Raw genomic sequence first — 8692 nt, forward strand, 5'->3', positions numbered from 1 at the left:
GCTTTACCCAGAAGACTCTATGAAGGACAAGACAGAATCTACTCAAAACTTATGTGACTATCACTAGATGGCTCCTGGTCAAATGTCTCTCAGCATGTTCCAAGGACTAACTCCAAGTCCTAAAAAAAAAAAAAAAATCATCGGGCAGTGTTACGTAAGATTTCTGGAGTGCTCCTGACTAGATAAAATATCCAGCTGATTAGGTGACTCAGGAAGCTTGAAGACAGACTTCTAACTAGACCAGCTGTATAAGAAGCTTGACTGATGCCAGGAGACAATAGATTTATTCTTGGGGGGGGGGGGGGGGGGAAGAGGCAATCACCAAATCTGGAGAAGTTAACCTAGATCTGCTTTGAATTGTGATCCACAACTTTATATGCAGAGTATTATGTGGGTATTTTTCTCTTAGAATCTTCAAAGGGATTTAAATATGGGATTAGCTTATCAGCTCAGCCAAGGCTTCTTCCCTGGAGGAGAGGCTGGGCATTGAGGAGGTCCCTCCTGCTCATCAACAGGTTGATATCCTCTAACCTACGTCATTTTCCTACACTCATATGGCAAGGGTAGGAGGAGCATTTCTGCTCTCTTAGCCTCTGTTGACTTGTCTGTAAAGCAAGAATCCACCAATTTGTTTCCAAGGATCAAATGAGTTCATGGGGATGAAACATGTTAACTTGGAGCATCCTGTGAAGTCTGAGAGCATGTCAGTGTGACATGGGAGTGACCTTCAGCACACGGGAGACCTCAAAATGGGTCTGAAAGCAAACCCGGCACCGAAATCCCTCTTTTCCTTGATGCCAGCGGCAGGGAGGTGCGTGGGGGTCTCCCAAGCAGGACTGTTGTAAGCAGTACTTGATCACTGTTTGTTGAGTTACAGTTAAATAAAAATGATTTTTCAATTTCTCAGTTGGGAGGTTGAGGCTCCCACGCCTTCAGCTTCTCGAACAGTCAGCACAGGCTCCACGGAGCACAGGCAGGGGTGTGGTCATCTCCACTTGGTTCAGAAGCGTCTTCACAAAGGAAGTGAGTTCTGAAAGAAGGTGGGCAGACAGCAGATGGCCCTGGGGAAAGGGCATCTCAGATGGAGGAATTACCCTTTCCTTGAAGCAGAAAGGAAAGGTTTCTCAGTAACTGTAAAACCAGCTTGATAAGTGAATGTTTCCTCAACTGACTCCTAGAATAATACTTATTGGTAGATCACGGAGGTTGTATCAGTGACTTCCAACTGACTCCAGGATCAGACCTAACACCCCACCAGGAAAACAGAATGCCCCGTCTGCATCTGCAGGAGAGCGCCAAGCAACCCGGGGGCCGGAAAGAATGTGCATGGAAGAGCCCAGAGTGGCCGGCGCATCTCCAGCGAAAGGAACCCTTGCGCCCAGGTCCTGCACCTGCCCATGGTTCCATAAAGCATCTGGTGGATTTGGAAGTTTATTCAAGAAATTGGAATTTCCGGCTATCCTAAAAGACTTAAGGCTTTGAAAAGACCCCACTACATATTTATTTTGCTCCCATCATAAGCTCGTTTACTGAAGAATGTATTGCGCTCACGTTTTCATGGCTGAATTTGTTCAATGCTTTATGATATATCTTTTACTGTTTAGAAAGGCCCAGCCAAATATTTCTAGGAGGACTTATAACTTAAGTAGGCATTATTTCCACAGCAATTATTTGTGCCCCGGTTCTTAAAATGAAGTGGGAAAATGCTTTTTAAGACCATGTGGTGGTCTCCTTAAAGGAGGAAGAGGGTGCATTCAAAGGTTCAGAAGGGAAGAAGCACCATGCTCCCATGCTGTAGAAAGGAGTTAATTTAGGAGGAAAGTGCTTTGCTGATCCAATGTCTCTCAAAAGGCTGAATTCAAATCAATTCCACAAACATTGACCAAGTACCCACTTGTCCTGGAGACAGAGAGGTAAATTGTTTTCGCCTCAGATGTGTTCATTCTAACTGCTCAGTACCTCCACTGTCTGCAGACCTTTTCATTTATTTAGGGTGTATTAGCCAATTATTTAGCTAACTTTAGGTACATGGATATTTTATCATTTTGAAAATGGGTGCCATTTGGTGAAGGATGATCATTAAAAAAATGATTTTTGTTTACTATAAGTGATTTTGAAAATAGCTACACAAAGATATTTTTCCATAAATAAAAGGGCAGAAAATAAAGATACTTGTCTTCTACGGTAGAATCCATTATGAAGCCAAATGTGGAAAGAATTTATTATCTGCTGTACTCAAGTTTGGCCAGCAACACCCCTGAAAATATTAGTACTTTATGGATGACCCAGAGGTGCATGTGTCCCCCAGGAGTCATGATCAAAACGCATGGGGTCACTAGCATCTTGACCCCTACCCTGATGTAGATCTATTTGACAGGACAGAATTGCTTAAGCTACTAAAATGTCTAAATTGTTTAACGAAGTTACAGTAGAATGTGAAAAGGTACAGTTTCACATCCTGAGAAGGGTCCGTTTCGATCAGTTGCAGGGCGCCGGGCATGCCAAAGCCCTCGGCCTCATTTCCACCTCAGCTGTGACACCCCGGAGGAAAGTCCACCTCTGTGCTCGTCAGTAGCTCCCCTGGGTTATAAAAGTTCAACTAGCTCCCTGCTCACGAGACATGCCTGTTGCCAACATTCGCTTGCAAGGTATTTTCCAAGTCCTTTCCCAGCGTGTTTCCGTGATTGTGACACTGGGGATTCATTCTCCAGGACAGGGTGGTTTATATTCCACACCTTGTGAAACACACGCGGAACTCTCTTCCCTCTGACTTCTTGCTCTCCCAGGGCCCAGAGCTCTGGAAGTGTTTTGCCTTTTTTTTTCCCCCGTAGTTTATTAAGTGTGCGTCACCATCCTGGTATTAACAGCTGCTACATCACACTGGTAGCTGGGCCCGAGGAGAACTCAGTGGCCTGTTAACCCTGAATCCTTTGGTGACAGTGTGGGTCAGAACAGTCACTTCAGTGCTCTGCCCCTTATGACAGCCATATGTACAACTTCCCGAGCTCTGAGACACGTTTGTCCCCAACCCCTTACATCACCCCATTTTAAGGAGAAAATACCATATCAGCCCAGATGGAAGTCGCTTGTCAGGAACACACAGGAGTTGATGGCAGATCAAGAGCTCGAGTACTATCTTCCTGAATCATAATACTGGGCACATCCAAGTACCCTCTGCTCTTGGCAAACAGTATTCATTTTAATAACGGGAAGAGAAATTGAAAGAAGGTATGAGAATTTTTATCAAATACCTATGGGATGATGTAGAAAGAGAGAAGAGACTTCTTCCATGTGTCTCTGGAGGAAGGAGCTAGGACTGATGAGTGGCAGTCAGACGGTGTCCCTTTCTGGCTTGATAACCCAAGGAATTTTCTACCCCAAACCAGAATAGCCCCAGACAGTGATTTCTCAGTCCCTGAAGATATTCAAGCGAACGGCTTACCTCAAGGGTTTTGTAGAAGCCGTTTCTTCATTGAGGTAGAAGGAGGGATGGAACCCAGTGGTATCTGGGTGCAGTTTTTTTTTGTTTTTTTTCCCAAATCTATGACTACACTGTTGTTTATTTAACTTCTGTGTGTTCTATTTGATCATTAAGAACCTGGGAGGCCTTGTCAAGAGTTCAGGGGCCTCCAGCCTAGAAGTAGATGCCATTTGCCACTGGTTCAGAAAGTATCCAACACAAAGTAACTCTGCCATCTTGGCCAGTGGACAGTGTCACGGAATTGAGAACTCGTGCAATCCGTAGAGTTGATGTGCTCCAAGTTACATCGTGTTCAGGATGAAGAGACCCAGGCTCAGGAAGGTGCCACAAATAGCCCAGTGCCAGACAGTAGCTAGCAGCAGGGTTGAGACTCACATTCAAATCTCCTGGCAGCAAGCCCAGCAGTCTTCCCACTTCGTCCATGAGTCAGGTCTTTTCTGAACAGCAGTCACGTGGCAACACTTCCCCTGAGGCTGCAGAGCCACGGCAAGAGGGAACGCGCCAGGCAGTCCACTCTCATGGCACATGTCTTCAGAAGGAAGGAGACACAATTTCTAAGTAAATAAAGTAGCCGCGCTTGATCAAATGATTTTATTCTTAAAGTCATGAAACTATGTAACTTTCCCCTCTTTTGTTTCAGGGGTGTAAACATTAAACAAATGTAGGTGTTTATGTGGTTTTAGTGATAAGCCCATGTGGTGTTATGTTTTATGTTAAAACGTCACAATCCCAAAATAAACTGCATATTGTATGTTGTTGGACACGTACTTCGCTGGTACGCAGCCCACGTCTTCGGCACTAGTGTGTCAATTCCGATCTCTGTGAATGAAGTGTTGTGTGTGTTGATGTATTTAACAGATGTAACTTAATAAATTGACATCAAAAGCCACAGAACTTTAATAATTGAGTCATTCTTTTGTTAATCTGTTCATTTTTTTAATTAAATTAAGATGGGGGAGGGGAAGGAAGAGATACAACACAGAACTTACATGCAGGTATGCATAGCCATGGACAACAACGATGCTGGGGACAGGTGCGGGGGCGGGGGCGGGATCGGGAGGAGGAGGTCAGTGGGGGAAAAGGAGAAACAATGGTAACAAAAATAAATTAATTAAAATAAATAAATTTTTTTTTAAAAATGCACCTTGCCATGTACTTGAATGCAACTGATTTCACAGGTGATAATAACCTTGTAACAAAGAGACTGTGAAACCCCACAGACTGCGCCACTGGTCAGATGAAGGAAAGGAGAGAAGAAGGGAATCTACTGAGTTCCTTTCATGAATAGGAGATGCTGTACGTCAGAGGCCTAAACTCGTATCGCAAAAACAGAAAGAGAAGCCAGAGAGGGCCAAGAAAGGACTTGATGGAGCCAGATTCTGGACCCAGGTCTCTCGACACTACACCCCCCTGCCTCTCATGAAAACAGTAATCAGCATGAATCAAAGAGGTTCAACCCATCCATCTCTTCCTCTTTTCCAGAACAGTAGATGGAGTCACTGTTGATGCTCAGCCAAAGTTGGACTGGGACCATATTAAATTGTCATTTCGGTGGGTCGAAGATGCTCACGTAGAATCTCATCGGTTTCCATCTAACAGTTATAGGCAAAAGCAGACATAGACTAAGAGAAAAGAGGGCGAGGCTCCCCTCCAAAACATCACTCTCAAAAATTTCCCTCCCAAGGAGAGCCTCCAAAGGTATTGATGTTCTTCCTAAATTAATTTCTCACATTTAACTTGTACCCACTCCCAAGAGTAAGATGAACAAAACATTTTTTACACTTACAGAGAGAAATGAATTATTTGCCCTAAATTTATTTAAAGCCAATCATACACAAAAGTCACAATGTCAGTTCTCCAGATGAAAACTATTCTTTATCTAACCTAGCTCACCAAAAAACAACTTTTCAATCAATTCTGAAAGGGAGTTTCCATCCCTGGGAACTCTGGAGCAAGAAAACAAAACGAATTAACTGTCTCTCCTGATGTTTGTCAAGTTTTCCAGGGGAAACATCCAGTGTCCAATCAGAGCCCAGCCAACAGTCAGTCAGGACGTCCAGGGGTGGGGTCTGCTCTGATTTACACGATTCTGACGGGCTGATGCTTATAGCACACTGGTTAATAGATGTTTTGACCACCATCCCTGTTTACATTGCTTCCACTAAAACACACACACATGTACACACCCCAAAATAGTAATAATAACCATCATCATCAAGAATAATGGTCCAGGGAAGAGCAGTAGAAAACACAGTGGATCTGGAGGGAGTCAGTGGACCTGTGTTCCAGACCCAGGTCCGCAGGCTGGCACACTCTGAGCCCTTGGGCCGATCACTTTACGTCTCTAGATCTTCATTTCTTCCTCTGAGAATCAGCAGCGGAGGTGAAGGAAGTGAGCTAATGCCCTTCCACTTGCAGTTTAGAAATAGGTCTCAATAATTCTATGCTTGACTTTCAAACGAGCTTCCCTTTTTCAGGTATGTTGGCAGCGTGAGGGCGCGGTAGTGCGAGAAGAGGGTTTCTCCCAAAGAAAGCAAAAGTCCCCGGGTACCTATGCGGCACAGCTCTCTGGTCGGCACTTGGGGACTTTTCACCCCATCGGTGCAGGAAACAGAAAGGTGGCTGGAATGGGGATGTAAACTCCAGGGTTGGTGAATCCCATTCCCTTTGACAGCTCAGTTCTCTACCCTTCTGCTCGCCCGGGCCCTACGACTTCCACTGGGCTTGGCAGCCCACTCACCATTCCATGCAACCAGGGCAACACTCATCCCACTGGTAGTGACTAAGCACCCTCGATGTGTGAGGCGCCTGCTCGGTGCAGAGAGTGAAAAAGACATGTGCACTGGGCTCATCTAGCTTCTGCGCTATTGAGTTGAAATTGTGAGGGGGTACAATAAAGGAATTCATAAATAAAAACACGTTGATATCAGCAATCTCAAAGAAAAGACAGAGGGTAAAGATAGAGAACATCAAGGGGATTCCTATTTTATATGGGCGACTCAGTGTGCTCATTAACATTTGGACTTGTGACTCCACAACACAATCACCGAATGATAGCAAGTGTGACTCACTCAGTAGGTACTGCTAATGACTAGGACCTTCAGGGGCAGAGAACAAGGTGGCTGAGCACTGGCCAGCTGCCAGCTGTCCCTGAGCCAAATCAAATGAGTTGCACCTTGAACTTTTCTGGCATGGCTGGGGACAACCACCTCACCAATCCCGAGATCTCCACTCCAAAGTCTGAGATGGGAAGATTTTCCCTGTGGCCACCGCAGGGGGATCCAGAATCTCTTTAGGCACTCCCTGCCGTTCTGCAAGGGTAACCCCAAACTGCGCTTTGTTTCCTCTGTGCTAGGGAACTGGCCCTATTTCTGCCCTTTCACTAGGAAACACAATTGGACATCATGGAAAAATTACTGGTCTGTATCCCTTCTCCCAAGAGTTCCATGGAGAGAAGAATAGGTTCTGGTACCCCATTTTGCAGAGAAGTAAACTGAGGCTCAGAGAGAAAACCATCGCGCCTAAGGATTCATAGGAATAAAGGGAGCTATGTCTGATCAACCCCAGCACTATGTTCTCAGACCCGTGATGCCTCCCTAGAGGGTACAGTCCATGGACACAAGGGTCGGAGATGGTCCACTCTGGGAGTCTACACAGCAAAAGCAAATCCCAAGGGCTTGTGGATTTGGTGCAGGCAGGAACAGAGGAGTGAGGCCGCAATGCACCGGGCCTTCTGGCTCCGGGACATTCTCCTTGTTCACATGTTCATGGGCACGACCCCTTCAGAGGGATCACCATCTTCCCTCCAGCGTCCAAAGGCTGCACCCAAGGCCATCTTAACCTGGTCACTCTCCATTACTCCCAACATTTAATCACTCGCTGAGGCTGACCCCATCTTCATTACAATGGCCTCCTCACTGGGCTCCCTGTCCCAAGCAAAGCCCACTCCAGCCCGTCCACTGCAGCAGCAGCTTGAGTGGTCTTATATACAAACTGGGCCACATACAGGGCGGGGGTGGGAGGAGTAGGTTTACAGTGGTGAGCATGCAAAACACAGAGATGATTCTGGCGTTATTATTATTAATTGTTGTGCTATTTCCATGGGAACGACTGTCAACCTCCTTCTGCCACACCCTATGGTTCTACTTTTAAATGTTCTAGTCTCTTCCTATCCCCTTCAAGGAGAGATCCAAGCTCCTGAACTTGTCACCCACGGCCCTTCCTGAGTCAGCCCGTCAGCTGCTCTGCTTCAACAGGTTTCTCCCCCGGGAACGTGCCAGTACATGTCTAACAACTAGCTCTCCAAAACAAAAACTGGTCCCACCATGACCCATTTCAAGCAGCCAATGTGTTGCCACAGGACGAGGGGTGGGGTGGGGGTATGCCCCAGCATATCATTATATAACAGTTTGATCACACAGATAGAATAGAAATAACCTCAAGAGGCTAGATAAAAGGAAATGTATTTATTACCTTTGTTTTAAAATAATTTATTTAAATATAAGTTGATATAATTTAATGTTTAATCATGGCCATTTTTAATGACCGGCTCACAAAATTCCTGAAAAGCTGACGTTCAGCTCTTGCGAGTTGCATATACTGGCCCCAGCACCATTGACTAAAGCACTCCTTTTCACATTTTTTTTTTATTATTTTATTTTATTTTATTTTATTTTTAATCCTCACCCGAGGACATTTTTCCATTTTTTTGTACAGATAGAGCGGGAGGGAGAAAGAGGAAGAGAGAGAGAGAGAGAAACATCGACGTGAAAGGGACACATCGAGTGGCTGCCACCTGTAAGACCAACCAGGACCGGGGACAAACTGCAACCGAGGTACGTGCCCTTAGCGGGAACCAAACCTGGGTCTCTCTGTACCGCAGGCTGACGCTCCAACCGCTGAGCCAAACCGGCCAGGGCTTCACATTTTTTAAAAAAAAATATGTTTTTATTCATTTTTTTAGAGAGAAGAGATGAAGGGAGACAGATAGAAACATTGATGTAAGAGAGAAACACTAATCCTGCACACCCCCTCCGGGGATCGAGCCTGCAACCCAGGTACGTGCCCTGACTGGGAGTCAAGCCAGAACCTCTAGGTCCATGGGATCCACGGAGCCACACCGGCCAGGCTTTTTTCACATTTTTTGGCTTACTTTTCACTCTGGGGAGAACACCAGCCATCCACCCACTTTGTGGTGAACTCCTATTTGTT

The sequence above is a fragment of the Molossus molossus genome, unplaced genomic scaffold (assembly GCF_014108415.1).
Source record: "Molossus molossus isolate mMolMol1 unplaced genomic scaffold, mMolMol1.p scaffold_m16_p_14, whole genome shotgun sequence".
Lineage (NCBI taxonomy): Eukaryota > Metazoa > Chordata > Mammalia > Chiroptera > Molossidae > Molossus > Molossus molossus.